At 36.5% G+C, this 16,164-nt stretch overlaps 1 long non-coding RNA gene across 1 annotated transcript in view; it reads right to left on the minus strand.

Annotated features, from left to right (window-relative positions):
* LOC132345005 (uncharacterized) overlaps positions 1-7,442 on the minus strand; it is a 46,255-nt gene extending 38,813 nt beyond the window's left edge. Inside the window, exon 1 of the long non-coding RNA XR_009494103.1 lies at positions 7,372-7,442. This is a non-coding gene — a long non-coding RNA (uncharacterized lncRNA). The remainder of the gene's footprint in view (positions 1-7,371) is intronic.
* Positions 7,443-16,164: the final 8,722 nt, after the last annotated feature.

Raw genomic sequence — 16,164 nt, forward strand, 5'->3', positions numbered from 1 at the left:
TAGGGCTTTGCCAAGAGAATGCACTGATCATAGCAAACACCATCTTCTAAGAACACAAGAGAAGACTCTACACATGGACTTCACCATGATGATCAACAAAGAAATCAGATCGATTATATTCCTTGCTGCCAAAGATGGAAAAGCTCTTTATGTTCAGCAAAAACAAGACTGGGAGCTAACTGTGGTTCAGATCATGAACTCCTTATTGCCAAATTCAGACTTCAATTGAAGAAAGTAGGGAAAACCATGAGACATTCAAGTATGACCTAAATCAAATCCCTTACTATTATACAGTGGAAGTGAGAAATATTCAAGGGACTAGATCTGATAGAGTGCCTGATGGACTATGAATGAAGATTTATGACATTGTACAGGAGACAGGGATCAAGACCATCCCCAAGAAAAAGAAATGCAAAAAAGCAAAAGGGCTGTCTGAGGAGGCCTTACAAATAGCTGTGAAAAGAAGAGAAGCCAAAAGCAAAGGAGAAAAGGAAAGATGCATTCATTTGAATGCAGAGTTCCAAAGAATAGCAAGGAGTGATAAGAAGGCCTCCCTCAGTGATCAGTGAAAAGAAATAGAGGAAAATAGAATGGGAAGACTAGAGATCTCTTCAAGAAAATTAGATAAACCAAGGGAACATTTCACACAAAGATGAGCTCAATAAAGGACAGAAATGGTATGGACCTAACAGAAGCAGAAGATATTAAGAAGAGGTGGCAAGAATACACAGAAGAATTGTACAAAAAAAAATATTTTCATGACCCAGATAATCAAGATTGTGTGATCACTCACCTAGAGCAAGACATCCTAGAATGTGAAGTCATGTGGGCCTTAGGAAGCATTGTTAGGAACAAAGCTAGTGGAGGTGATGGAATTCCAGTGGAGCTATTTCAAATCCTAAAAGATGATGCTGTGCAAGTGCTGCACTCAATATGTCAGCAAATTTGGAGTGGCCACAGGACTGGAGAATGTCATTTTTCATTCCAGTCCCTAAGAAAGGCAATGCCACTGAATGTTCAAACTACCGGACAATCATACTTATCTCACATGCTACTAAAGTAATGCTCAAAATTTTCCAAGCTGGGCTTCAACAGAACGTGAACCATGAACTTCCAGATGTTCAAGCTGGTTTTAGAAAAGGCAGAGGGACCAGAGATCAAATTGCCAACATACATTTGATCATCGAAAAAGCAAGAGAGTTTCAGAAAAACATCTATTTCTGCTTTATTGACTATGCCAAAGCCTTTGACTGTGTGGATTACAATAAACTGTGGAAAATTCTTAAAGAGATGGGAATACCATGCCACCTGACCTGCCTCTTGAAAAATATGTATGCAGGTCAGGAAGCAACAGTTAGGACTGGACATGGAACAACAGACTGGTTCCAAATAGGAAAATGAATACATCACCTTATATATTGTCACCCTGCTCACTTAACTTATATGCAGAGTACATCATGAGAAATGCTGGGCTGGATGAAGCAAAGCTGGAATCAAGATTGCTGGGAGAAATATCAATAACTTCAGATATGCAGATGACACCACCCTTATGGCAGAAAGCGAAGAACTAAAGAGCTTCTTGATGAAAGTGAAAGAGGACAGTGAAAAAGTTGACTTAAAGCTCAACATTCAGAAAACTAATATCATGGCATCTGGTCCCATCAGTTCATGGGAAATAGATGGGGAAACAGTGGAAACAGTGTCAGACTTTATTTTTGGGGGCTCCAAAATCACTGCAGATGGTGACTGCAGTCATGAAATTAAAAGACGCTTGCTCCTTGAAAGAAAAGTTATGACCAACCTAGACTACATATTAAAAAGCAGAGACATTACTTTGCCAACAAAGTTCTGTCTAGTCAAGGCTATGATTTTTCCAGTAGTCTTGTGTGGATGTGAGTGTTGGACTATAAAGAAAGAATTGATGCTTTTGAACTGTGGTGCTGGAGAAGACTCTTGAGAGTCACTTGGACTGCAAGGAGATCCAACCAGTCCATCCTAAAGGAAATCAGTACTGAATGTTCATTGGAAGGACGGATGTTGAAGCTGACACACCAGTACTTTGGCCACCTGATGCGAAGAACCGATTCAGTTGAAACGACCCTGATGCTGGGAAAGATTGAAGGTGGAGAAGAAGGGGACAACAGAGGATGAGATAGTTGCATGGCATCACCTACTCAATGGACTTGAGTTTGAGTAGACTCTGGGAATTAGTAATGGACAAGGAGGCCTGTCATACTGCTGTCTGTGGGGTAGCAAAGAGTCAGACACGGCTAAGCGACTGACCTGAATCCTTTTTTGGACATTTATCATCTAATAGATTTTAAGCCTTTAGAAGACTCTGGGGTCACGCTGTTGAGAAACACAAATCTCATGAAGGAAAGACATTTGTAAACATTTGTGCAGTGAGATGAGCGTTTGCTGGTGGTTCAGCAGTAAAGAATCTGCCTCCCAATGCAGGAGATGTGGGTTTGATTCCTGGGTCAAGAAGATCCCCTGTAGAAGCAAATGGCAACCCACTCCAATATTCTTGCCTGAGAAATCAAATGGACAGAGGAGTGTGGCATACTATAGCCCATGAGGTTGCAAAGAGTTGGACACAAGTTAGCAGCAACCTTTATATATATAAAGTGAAAGTGAGAGTGAAGTTGCTCAGTCATGTCTGACTCTTTGCGACCCCGTGGACTGTAGCCTACCAGGCTCCTCTGTCCATGGGATTCTCCAGGCAAGAGTACTGGAGTGGGTTGCCATTTCCTTCTCCAGGGGATCTTCCCGACCCAGGGATTGAACCATCTCCCACATCGCGAGCAGATGCTTTAACCTCTGAGCCACCAGGGAAGCCCCATTTATATATATAAGATTATCATATATACTGAGTCACATATATCTACACATATATACAGATGTATACATATATATGTGTGTTTATTAATACATATTAATTTAGATTAAACAATGTTTTATAGATTAAATAGTGGTTCAAAGAAACCTTGGAATGACAATATTAATAATAACTCTTTCTAAAAATATTACTTTAAAATGCAAAATAAAACATGCAAGATTTTAGAAACCCAAAGGAAGAATTGGCCTTAGAGAGTTAAGGGCTCTTTACATAAATTTATGTCTAAGTTATAAAAATATTTGCAAAGACTTGACAAATATTTTATATACTGTCAGCAGGAGAAAATCAGTTTTAATAGCTGAAATCAAATTTCTATTATGCTTTTACTTTTATTTGAATATTTATTCATACATTTTTAAATCTTAAAACTTTATCCAAAAATTCATATTTTAATAAATCACCCATAATTTCACTATTATTGTGCTAATTTGGTGACTTTTTCCATATAGTCTTTAAATATTTATTTTATATATAATAAATCACAGAACGTATATCATTTTTTAGTATTACTATATTCTCTTTTCATTATAGGTTAACACTGATTATGCTGCATTTTTGGCCTTCAAGATCATGCCATTAAATGGCTGAATAAACATGATAATTATTTACATAATGACTTTCTAAATTAATAATTAGCTCAAATCAACATGATTATACTTGATTTCATTTAATCAAAGCAGATTCTGGCCTTGGGATATATTAAGTATAGAATATTTAGTGAGTATCTATACAAAGTTTTGTAGGGCTTTCATTAAAAGGTAGCATGGTTCAAGGATAATAATCTGACTCTAGAATTATAAAATGTAGGGCTTTGTTGCTAACTTCATGACTGTGGTCCTATCATCTATGTAAGTAATACATAAAGTTGGAAAATTACATCCCTATATGTATTAAATATTAGCATATTAACACATCATGGCATTGAGGTTTCAGTTGCAACCTCTGAGTCACAGAGAGTTAGATTGGGTTTTTATATTGATTGCTCTACTTACTAGTTTTATTACATTCAATGAGTAATTTCACCTGTCTGAACCTCATTTTTCTCATCTATTAGATCAGAAAAATAAAATAATTAATACAGTGGGGTTTTATTTGTCAAATGATATAATCTCTGTAAAGCAAGTAGAGTGACTAACACATGATAAAAGCACAGATTTTAGCAGTAGTTATATTAGTAACAGTAGTTATATAGTGGTTTAATAACTAAGTCATGTCCGACTCTTGTAACCCCATGGACTGTAGCCCACCAGGCTTTCCTGTCCATCACCAACTCCCAGAATGTACTCAAATTCATGTCTATTGCATCTGTGCAATTTTCCAGGCAAGAATACTGGAGTGGATTGCCCTTTCCTTCTCCAGGGGTTCTTCCTGACCTAGGGATTGACCCGGATTTCCTGCATTGCAGGCAGATTCTCTGCCATCTGAGCCACTGCTGCTGCTGCTGCTGAGTCACTTCAGTCATGTCCGACTCTGTGCGACTCCATAGATGGAGCAGCCCACCAGGCTCCTCTTTCCCTGGGATTCTCCAGGCAAGAATACTGGAGTGGGTTACCATTTCCTTCTCCAATGCATGCATTCTTGTTAAGTTGCTTCAGTTATGTCCAACTCTGTGCGACCCTAAGGACAGCAGCCCACCAGGTTCTTCTGTCCACGGGATTCTCTAGGCAAGAACACTGGAGTGGTTGTCATTTCCTTCTCCATCTGAGCCACTAGAGAAGCAGTAGTTAAATTAGTAATAGTAGTAATAGTACAAATCAATAAATATTGGTATTTCCATATAGAATTTTTTTACATTTGTTAATAATGCATCAAGTAATTTTTAAAATTCTATGTTGTGTTTTGAGAATTGGTTGCATTTTAATTATTTTTATGTATGACATTACATGCTTCATGGAGTAGCTCATCAGGGTCCTTGGTCCATGGAATTCTCCAGGCAAAAATATTAGAGTGGGTTGTTCTTTCCTTCTCCTGGGGATCTTCCCAACCTAGGGATCAAACCCAGGTGTGCTGCACTGTAGGAAGATTCTTTACTGTCTGAGCCACCAGGAAAGCTCAAAATATTTTACCAGGATTTAAACAGATTTTTATTCTAGTCTTTTATGGCTGCTGAGAGAAGTGATTCCTGTTTAAGGTCAAATCAGCCAATAAAAAGAAATTCAGTAAATTTGAATATATAATGGCTAAACTTACAGTAGAATTATTTTTAAGTTCATATCTTAATATATTATTTCCAATCTATGTTAAAATATTCATTGATTATTGAAATAGCTGTAGAAGACTCAGCCATTTTCCTCTAACAAACTGTTATGACTAATCTCATTCTTGTTTATGCTGTATTAGTCAATATATGTATTCATAAACTTGACCTCAAGTCAGTTGATACATTCATGAGATGAGATTCAAAAGATACACAACTGGACCTATACATTTGTAGCAGAAAATGGACATCACTATATATTGAATTCTGAACATGATTTAAGTAAGTGCTGTCCTTCAAACTCTGGTGTGCATGCCCTCAGTGCCCAGGGAAATCACCATTGACTAATCTTATGCAAGTGCAATCCTTAGGCACTGTCTGAAAGCTCCAGGTGAGCTTTGTGTTTTCTCCTCTGTGTTCTCCTATTACTTTGTTCCTAGCACTTTCATAACACGGTCTGCATTTTTCCTTGTCCGTTTTTTTTGGCTTTCATGATTGTATCTTCTGCTGGACACTGAGTCCCTGGAGGTCAGTTCCTATCTCTTCATTTGTATAGCCTCAGTACCTGGCATGATGCCTCATTGGAAAATGAATAAATGTTGAATGGACGGCTGACCACTGAGATGGGACATACAAAAGTTTCTCTAATTAAGAACAGCTTAGGTTGAAAACCTATTCATGTGCCTCAACCTAAAGTAAAACCCTCTAAGAGCTCAGTGAGAGAACTACCATTATTATGGCATTGGTGTCAGTCTTTCTGCTTATTTTAAATTCTCCTCTCTGTATATCTGCATTTATAATTTTTCCTTTTATTATACTTCCTACATGGAAAATAAAACCTAAACCAAAACAAATAAAAATGTCTATGGTCAAACTAAAATAATCATGCTTAAATAACTAATGCCATTTTTAAAATATGAGCTGATTTGACATGCCCTAAGGTGAAGCTTTTAATTCTATAAAGGTTCTGAGGTTTAACCAGAGGAGATTCTGTATTATCTGAAAGCCTCATGGGGAAATGCAGTACTTTTTATTATAATTAGTTACCTTAAAGGTAGGTGACAGTACACTTATCGGTAAGTCTTTTACACTGTTAATGACATGTTCAACAGCCAAGAAAAATACACTGACAAAGAGCTGCTCTAATAAAATAGAAAAGGTTAAATCAAATTTCATTTTAAAAGTTCTCATTTCCCCCCGCCCTGTTAAATAAGAGACATTTTCAAAGCTGACATATTTGGGGGCACATGGTTTAAAGCAACACTGGACTAATAGAGAAACCATAATGTGCTTTTATTACTTGAGTTTTTACAAACAGTTTTGGGATAACTCAATGGTATTATCACCATTATTGAGTAAAACATGCAGCATTTTACCACTACAACAAGAACACCTGCTAGCAAAGCTGTTAAACTGTAAGTTTCCCTATTGCTCAATTCAACTAAAGCTGCTTTAAACTGCCTCCTAATGTCTGTATAACATCAGTAATTTCTTTTTCTGTCCACTCTTGGGGCATATTGTAGAGGAACTGAAAGACAATAAGCTGGAAGATGTTAGCAGCAAAATCTCTGTTATTTGTTTAGTATAAATACATAGTTACACATGTATTTCATATTCCTTGGAGAAATATGTAAGGTATCATAAATCTCAGTCAGAATCTATCTTGGATGTTGCTAATATAATCTTTTCATCATATAAAATAATAAATCCCTAGCTTCAAAGGCTAATGAGGTCTCTGAAATTACTTGGCAATCAATTTTACTTTTATTGTTATTACAAGTATTATTATTAGTCCAGAGAATATTGCTACCAATAGATATATAGGGTTAAAAGTCAATGGCTATTTTTGTAATGCGTAAAATCTTTGCTATAAAGCTCCCTGTGTTGACTAAGTATGCACTGTAAAGTTGAAATGCAGTGTTTGCATACTGAGTCATTCTAAAATGTAAACTACATCCCTTAATATTAATGTGTTATAAGTGACACTCGTTATGTACGTCTATGATTCATACTGCTGAGCTGTTCCCCTTCCCTAGAATGATGTACTGTCACTGTCCTATTCATTTTGAATGCTGTATTCATAAGGGTTTTGTGACTAGACATCACTGTAAATCAATGTTATTGGACTATATTTTCAAACAAAACATTTACAGAGACAGTCATCCCACATTCTATCCTCAGAGTGCAACACTTGCATGAAGGTCAAATAAAGTCGACATCAACTTATGGATTAGTTTGTTGAAAGAGTAAATGAAACCAACAATTTTCAGAATACCTTAATTAGAGGTTTAATGTATTCATCCTTCACTCCAGAATTCCTATTAGTCTTAAGAGCTGAGATAGAACTGTAAAACAAACATTTGGGGGATATATAAGTACTTGAGGCTGTCTTTTCTGATGAAGCACAGGAAATATTCACAACAGGGTTGGTTTATACTATGACTTTAGAAAGCATGTGGTAATGTTAACAGTGTCACAGTTTACTTGAAAATAAACAAGATTCATTTGTGATCACTCATTACTTACTGAATTTATATTCATGGTTGACACACAGAAATACAAACTGTTCCAGTAGAACCAGCTGATCTACTTCTTTCTGATATGTATATGTGTGTATACACACACACACACACACACACACACACACATATTAATATTGGGAAGTCCCTTAGATAAGCAAACAATACTTCTGAATTTTTTTGCAACAATTTAGTGTGGCAGACGTTTCAAATAGTTCATGGCTTCCAAATATCCTCATGCAATGTTCTGTAATTGTTTTCCTCTATTTGCAGTTTCTTTATTCATATGCCTTGAAAAGGAGGCCATATACTATGTAAAAAAATATGCTCATACATCAACATGATGTATGGCAAAACCAATACAATATTGTAAAGTAATTAGCCTCCAATTAAAATTAAAAAAAAATATGCTCAAACCAGTACGCATGATTGCATTACAACAAACCATCCAAGTGTGAAGAAAATGAAAAAGGAAATTTCATTTTCTTGAGAGGTATGAGCCATTCTTTTGTTGTTATTGTTGTTTGTTGGCTGTGCAGTATAGACTGTGGGGTCTTTGTTCCCAATCATGAACAACCAAGGAATTCCTGAGAGTGTGTGGTTTTTTGTTGTTTTGGCTGCAGGGCTTGCAGGATAGTACCCAAATCAGATTGAACCCAGGTCCCCTGAAGTAGAAGCACTAAGCCAAGTTATTCTTGAGTAAACAATATTGAATCTAGATTTTCTGGCATGGTTTGGGCTTTCTAAGCATTAATTTAGATGCTTCTTTAAAGAGTAAAGAATATATTTTTGTTAACATTGTTGAAATTAAAAAAAAAGTTTTCCCTAATATACTAGAAATAGTATACATAAAACAGAACTTTCTGAATTTGAGTTATTTCTTAATGCTGAAAATGAAGTTGCAAGATTTTAGAATTTATTAAAATTACTAATGAAATAAAGAGCAGTATTCAAAAGTCACCTTACAGATACATCACACAGAAATACTCTCTAAATAAAATGAATAACCTACACAAATTAATAAATAGTAATTTTGGATGTAAAATAAATTAATTTTATATAGAAAATTGCAATGTGCTACAGGTAGGCTAATTTATCTTAAACTGAAGCCCATAATTTACACACTGATGACATCCATCAATTGCATATTCTGGTAGAGCACTTAGTACAAGAAGTGCTACACTCATCCGCAATCCACTATGATAATCTTCAGTTCAGTTCAGTTCAGTCGCTCAGTCGTGTCTGACTGTTTACGACCCCATGAATTGCAACACGCCAGGCCTCCCTGTCCATCACCAACTCCTGGAGTTCACTCAGACTCATGTCCACCGAGTCAGTGATGCCATCCAGCCATCTCATCCTCTGTCGTCCCCTTCTCCTCCTGCCCCCAATCCCTCCCAGCATCAGAGTCTTTTCCAATGAGTCAACTCTTCGCATGAGGTGGCCAAAGTACTGGAGTTTCAGCTTTAGCATCATTCCTTCCAAAGAAATCCCAGGGCTGATCTCCTTCAGAATGGACTGGTTGGATCTCCTTGCAGTCCAAGAGACTCTCAAGAGTCTTCTCCAACACCACAGTTCAAAAGCATCAATTCTTCGGCGCTCAGCCTTCTTCACAGTCCAACTCTCACATCCATACATGACCACTGGAAAAACCATAGCCTTGACTAGACAGACCTTTGTTGGTAAAGTAATGTCTCTGCTTTTCAATATGCTATCTAGGTTGGTCATAACTTTTCTTCCAAGGAGTAAGTGTCTTTTAATTTTGTGGCTGCAGTCACCATCTGCAGGGATTTTGGAGCTCAAAAAAATAAAGTCTGACACTGTTTCCACTGTTTCCCCATCTATTTCCCATGAAGTGATGGGACAAGATGCCATGATCTTGGTTTTCTGAATGTTGAGTTTTAAGGCAACTTTTTCACTCTCCTCTTTCACTTTCATCAAGAGGCTTTTGAGTTCCTCTTCACTTTCTGCCATAAGGGTGGTGTCATCTGCATATCTGAGCTTACTGATATTTCTCCCAGCAATCTTGATTTCAGCTTGTGCTTCTTCCGGCCCAGCGTCTCTCATGATGTACTCTGCATATAAGTTAAATAAGCAGAGTGACAATATACAGTCTTGGCGTACTCCTTTTCCTATTTAGAACCAGTCTGTTGTTCCATGTCCAGTTCTAACTGTTGCTTCCTGACCTGCATACAAATTTCTCAAGAGGCAGGTCTGGTAGTCTGGTATTCCCATCTCTTTCAGAATTTTCCACAGTTTATTGTGATCCACACAGTCAAAGGCTTTGGCATAGTCAATAAAGCAGAAATAGATGCCTTTCTGGAACTCTCTTGCTTTTTCACTGATCCAGCAGATGTTGGCAATTTGGTCTCTGATTCCTCTGCCTTTTCTAAAACCAGATGAACATCTGGACGTTCACAGTTCACATATTGCTGAAGCCTGGCTTGGAGAATTTTGAGCATTACTTTACTACCATGTGAGATGAGTGCAATTGTGCAGTAGTTGAACATTCTTTGGCATTGCCTTTCTTTGGGATTGGAATGAAAACTGACCTTTTCCAGTCCTTTGGCCACTGCTGAGTTTTCCAAATTTGCTGGCATATTGAATGCAGCACTTTCACAGCATCATCTTTCAGGATTTGAAATAGCTCCACTGGAATTTCATCACCTCCACTAGCTTTGTTTGTAGTAATGCTTTCTAAGGCCCACTTGACTTCACATTCCAGGATATCTGGCTCTAGGGGAGTGATCACACCATCGTAATTATTTGGGTCATGAAGATCTTTTTTGTATAGTTCTTCTGTGTATTCTTGCCACCTCTTAATATCTTCTGCTTCTGTTAGGTCCATACCATTTCTGTCCTTTATTGAGCCCATCTTTGCATGAAATCTTCCCTTGGCGTCTCTAATTTTCTTGAAGAGATCTCTAGTCTTTCCCATTCTGTTGTTTTCCTCTATTTTCTTTGCATTGATCACTGAGGAAGGCTTTCTTATCTCTTCTTACTATTCTTTGGAACTCTGCATTCAGATGCTTATATCTTTTCTTTTCTCCGTTGCTTTTCACTTTTCTTTTCACAGCTATTTGTAAGGCCTCCCCAGGCAGCCATTTTGCTTTTTTGTATTTCTTTTCCACGGGGATGGTCTTGATCCCTGTCTCCTGTACAATGTCACGAACCTCAGTCCATAGTTCATCAGGCACTCTATCTATCAGATCTAGGCCCTTAAATCTATTTCTTACTTCCACTGTATAATCATAAGGGAGAATTTAACTCAGAAGACCATTATATCTACTACTGCAGGCAGGAATCCCTTAGAAGAAATGGAGTAGCCATCATGGTCAACAAAATAGTTTGTAATGCAGTACTTGGATGCAAACTCAAAAATGACAGAATGATCTCTGTCTGTTTCCAAGGCAAACCATTCAGTATCACAGTAATCCAAGTCTATGCCCCAACCAGTAATGCTAAAGAAGCTGAAGTTGAATGGTTCTATGAAGACCTACAAGACCGTTTTGAACTAACACCTCAAAAAGATGTCCTTTTCATTATAGGGGACTGGAATGCAAAAGTAGCAAGTCAAGAAACACCTGGAGTAACAGGCAAATTTGGCCTTGGAATACAGAATGAAGCAGGGCAAAAACTAATAGAGTTTTGCCAAGAAAATGCACTGGTCATAGCAAACACCCTCTTCCAACAACACAAGAGAAGACTCTACACATGGACATCACCAGATGGTCAACACCAAAATCAGATTGATTATATTCTTTGCAGCCAAAGATGGAGAAGCTCTATACAGTTAACAAAAACAATACCAGGAGCTGACTGTGGCTCAGATCATGAACTCCTTATTGCCAAATTCAGATTTAAATTTAATAAAGTATGGAAAGCCATGAGACAATTCAGGTATGACCTAAATCAAATCCCTTATGATTATGATAATATTACTTCCCAATTATGCTTCTGGGTCAGTAAAGAGTAACACAGACATCAGAGCTTTCATTAAGGAGCAATAGATATAAGTACTCTGAAAGAGGTAACTCTGTCTACCTCACTTAAGGTACATTATATAAATATATGATCTTAATTAACATTTGCTGGCCATAAATTATCCTAATCTTTAGGTTGTTGGAATATTCTGAAAAGTTTTGTGACTTACTTTTTTTGGAGGCTATTTGAGGGGGTTAAGAGGAGTAAACCAAATAGCAAACAACAAAATGATTCCATTCCCTCTGTGAACAATAAACCAGCAGAAAAAAGCAAGATGTAACCTGTCAGTCTGTGGGTTTCTTTTAGCTATGTTACATCCTTTTTATTTTACTCCATTCCAGTTACCATAAGGATGCCATTCTTACAGTATACTCTACCTCAGTTCATTGCTATGCAGCACAACCACCTCTGGAAGGTAATGTTCACTTCACAGATGAAGAAAGCAAAGAATAAAGAGACCTGCTCTCTTGCCTAAGGTTACGTTATAAGTTAGTGGCAAAATGTGTATTAAAATTCATGTCTCCAGAGCCCCAGTGTTTTAATTAGCTTAATAATCCATGCTAACTTTCATGATTGTTAGGGCTTAGGTTTTGGTATTCTTTAACATTATTCTCAACACCTATGAAAAATGGCTGCCCTTCATAAGGTTAATGCAATCTATGAGTTACACCAATTATGCAAACCCTAATCTTTGTAACTTATCTACCCCCAGGGTGCTTAGTGCTATGTGAACATGTATTTTATTTCTTATTCAAAGGAGCTTTCACCCACTTCTGTGAGCACTTTCCTTTTACACTATTAACAGCAGAAACAAAACCATCAAATAAATGTTACCACATTTAAACTTATAATGAAGGTATAAATATCCCTACTGTATTAATAAAGAAATTAATGTTCAGTGTCTTGTCCATGGCTGCATAGCTAATAAAAATTAGAACTTCAATTTAATTTTGAGACTTATTCCAAGTATTGCAATACATGATGTTTGTGTGTAAGGTTGATTTTTAAAAGAAATAATGAATAAATGTAAAAAATCAAATCAATAAATGGATTTGAAAATACATACTTTCCAAAGTTCTTAATGTAAGAATTTTCCTCTAGTCTTATCTTCAGTCATGGTTTATATTCTACACTTTATTTATTCTCTCATTCATTTAATTAGTCATTTGACAAATATTGTACCAACCATTGGAGGCATAAAGCCAAGGAAAATGATTGTAGGTTGTGCTACTACAGTTTTTTTTAAATGGGAAAGTGAAATAATACATTAAATTGAACTGACTCTAGATGGAGTGGTCAAAAAACATTCTCCCAAGATATATTCTATTTAAACTGAATGTTAAAAGAGATGAAACTACCACATCAAGAGTGAGGGGAAAATATTCCAGCACAGAGAAACGTAGATAAGATCTTCATCATCATTGAGTTATACTGTGGAATAAGAGACAAAGAAGCAAAGTAAATAAATAAAAGATATGTTATGCCCTTCATAAGCTTAAGGCAAACTCTTAGAGAATTGAAAACAACTAGAACTTTTAAGGAACTCCAGAAGTAAGGAGATCAAGGGGAACAATTATTTTAGGTAAGATATAGAAAGTCTCACTGAAAAGGAACCTGAATAAGACCTGAAAGCAATGAGGTAAAGAGCCAAGATATCCCAGGTAGAGGGAAGAGCACATACAAAGGCCCTGAGGTAGGGAGTATACTTGGTGTGATAAAGGAAGGCTGTGGCAGTGTGTAATAAACTGTAGCACTTACAAAAATACCTTTCATGGCACTTACAGAATAGAAAAGGGAACTCAAGAATGAAACAGGAGAATAAATAAGATGCTTTTTCCAAGGTAAGGGATGGTTATGACCTGAAGAAAGAAGGCACTGGAGATGATGTAATAAGGTATATTTTGGAGGCAGAATCAGCAGGATGTACTTTATTACAATAAAATAAAAAAAAAAAAGAGAAATCATCAATAACTACTAATTTTTCATTGATAGATAGGCTGCCTTTTATTTAATTAGTAAATATGTAGCACTGAGTTTGGAGAAATATTAAAATGTTCTATTTACCCCTATTAAATGTGAGATAGCTGTACAGCTCTAAGAGGAAATTTCAAGAAGGCCATTAGTAAGGGTATGATATATAAATGTGTTTTGTCATCATCAAAATGATATTTAATTAAATTCATAAGCTGTCAATTTCTGAACAATCCTACTCAACAGAAGCTTAGACAAATGATACTATTTACAAGTTAAACTTAATGAAAGTTAAATATGAAATTCTTAAGATTGTTAAACTTGTTTACTTAGAAGCAAATAGATGGTTCTAGTCTTACATAGATTCACAAGAGGTGATTTTGTGGGTAGCATAAATATTTTAGTCTAAATACCAAAATAATCATGAACAAATTTGAATAGGAAGTACCCCCAAAAAACAACCAAAAAGGTGAAAACTAATAAAAACACATTATTTAAGTCTTATCTGGCTTTCTCTTGATTACTATAGTTTTCCAAAGCAAATGACCATGAACTCATGAACAAATAAACACTTCAAGCAAGATGACTATAGATTTCATGACTCACATGAAGATATGTTAAAGGCTACAATTCAGAACTGCCTCTGAAATCTGAAGACATGTTTTATTAAGAGGTATTCTGTTTTAAAAATTTTGCTTTGAATGCCACTAGGCATGGATTATAGAGAAAGCCAACAAAAAATGTCTTAATCTGCTTCATTGACTATGCTAAAGTCTTTGTGGATCATGATAAACTATAGCAAATTCTTAGAGATGTGAATACTAGACCACCTTACCTGCTTCCTGAGGAACCCGTATGTGGGTCAAGAAGCAACACTTAGAACTGAACATGGATCAACTGAATGATTCAAAACTGAGAAGAGCATGACTAGGCTATATACTGTCACTCTGCTTATTTAACTTATATGCAGAGTACATCTTGTGAAATATTGGGCTGGATGAAGCACAAGCCAGAATCAATATTGTTGGGAGAAATATCAACAACCTCAGATATGCAGATGATACCACTCTAAAGCAAAAAGTGAAGAGGAACTATGCAACCTCTTGATGAGGATAAAGAAAAAGAGAGTGAAAACACTGGCTTAAAACTCAACATTCAGAAAGCTAAGATCATAGCATCTGGTCCCATCACTTCATAGCAAATAGAAGAGGAACATTTAGAAGCAGTGACAGATTTTATTTTCTCAGGCCCCCAAATCACTGTGGATGATGACTGCAGCCATGAAATTAGAAGACTCTTGCTCCTTGAAAGGAAAGCTGTGACAAACCTAGATAACCATATTCAAAAGCAGAGACATCACTTTGTTGACAAAGTATGGTCAAAGCTATGGTATTTCCAGTAGTCTAGTATGGATGTGAGAGTTGGACTATAAAGAAAGCTGAGTGCTGAAGAATTAATGTTTTCAAACTGTGGTGTTGGAGAAGAGTAGAGTCCCTTGGACAGCAAGGAGATCAAATCAGTCAATCCTATAGAAAATCAACCCTGAATATTCATTGGAAGGACAGATGCTGAAGCTACAATATTTTGGCCACCTAATCCAAAAAGCTGACTCATTGAAAATGACACTGTTGATGGGAAAGATTGTAGACATAAGGAGAAGAGGGTGGCAGAGGATGAGATGGTTAGATAATATCATTGCCTCCATGAGTGTGAATTTGAGCAAGCTCCGGCAGATAGCGAAGGACAGGAGAGCCTGGTGCACTGCAGTCTATGGGGTCACAAAGAGTAGGACATGACTTTATTGACTGAACAACAACAATAGCAATGGATGGTGAGCACTTTATAGTTAGTCTTAGAGGCTGCCGCTCCCTATCACCTTCATTTTATGCTTTTTGCCTGGTTCTTGACATGATTTCCTAACTAAGCTACCACAGATCACTTTCAATATCTGTCTACTTTTATATATTAAGACTAACTGGCAAAGCACTGTGCATATCGATTCTTTGAAATGAGCCCTTAAAAAATGTATTCTGCTGGCTTGTGTTTTGGTGTGTATCTGTTAGCCTATGATGAAAGATGTTATAAGAAACATACCCATCGTTCCTATCAAGGTATTCATGGTAAGAATGTTATTAAGAATGTTATGCCTTATGCCACAAAACATAACTTTTATAAAATAAAAATCAAAAACATTATTTATAATATTATTATTGAATTAAGTTTTAGCTCTAGTTGATCAGCTTATTTTATCTCAGGATATTGTTAAGACCCGACTTCACTATGCAGTTTCCACTAGTTGCTTGAAACTTAAGCAATCTTAAGTTGCTTGTTTCTGCCTTTAGGTCCTGGCACATAGCTCCTAAAACCTTTTTAGTTTGCAAAGTGATGAGTACTAAAAGTGTCTTTTGTTCTAATATAAGGTCGCTGACCCTAGTTCCTGATATATAGCTTCTAAATCCCTTGGAATTTCCTGAATGGTATCAATATGTTTGTTCTGATGAGGTGATTCTTGCTGGGCTCCAAGACGGATTCAGAATGGAGGCTGGTCACCAGAAAAATAAAAACTTGACTAGATTTCCAGGTCCATCTCCAAT

This window comes from Bos taurus, chromosome 3 (genome assembly GCF_002263795.3).
Source record: "Bos taurus isolate L1 Dominette 01449 registration number 42190680 breed Hereford chromosome 3, ARS-UCD2.0, whole genome shotgun sequence".
NCBI lineage: Eukaryota > Metazoa > Chordata > Mammalia > Artiodactyla > Bovidae > Bos > Bos taurus.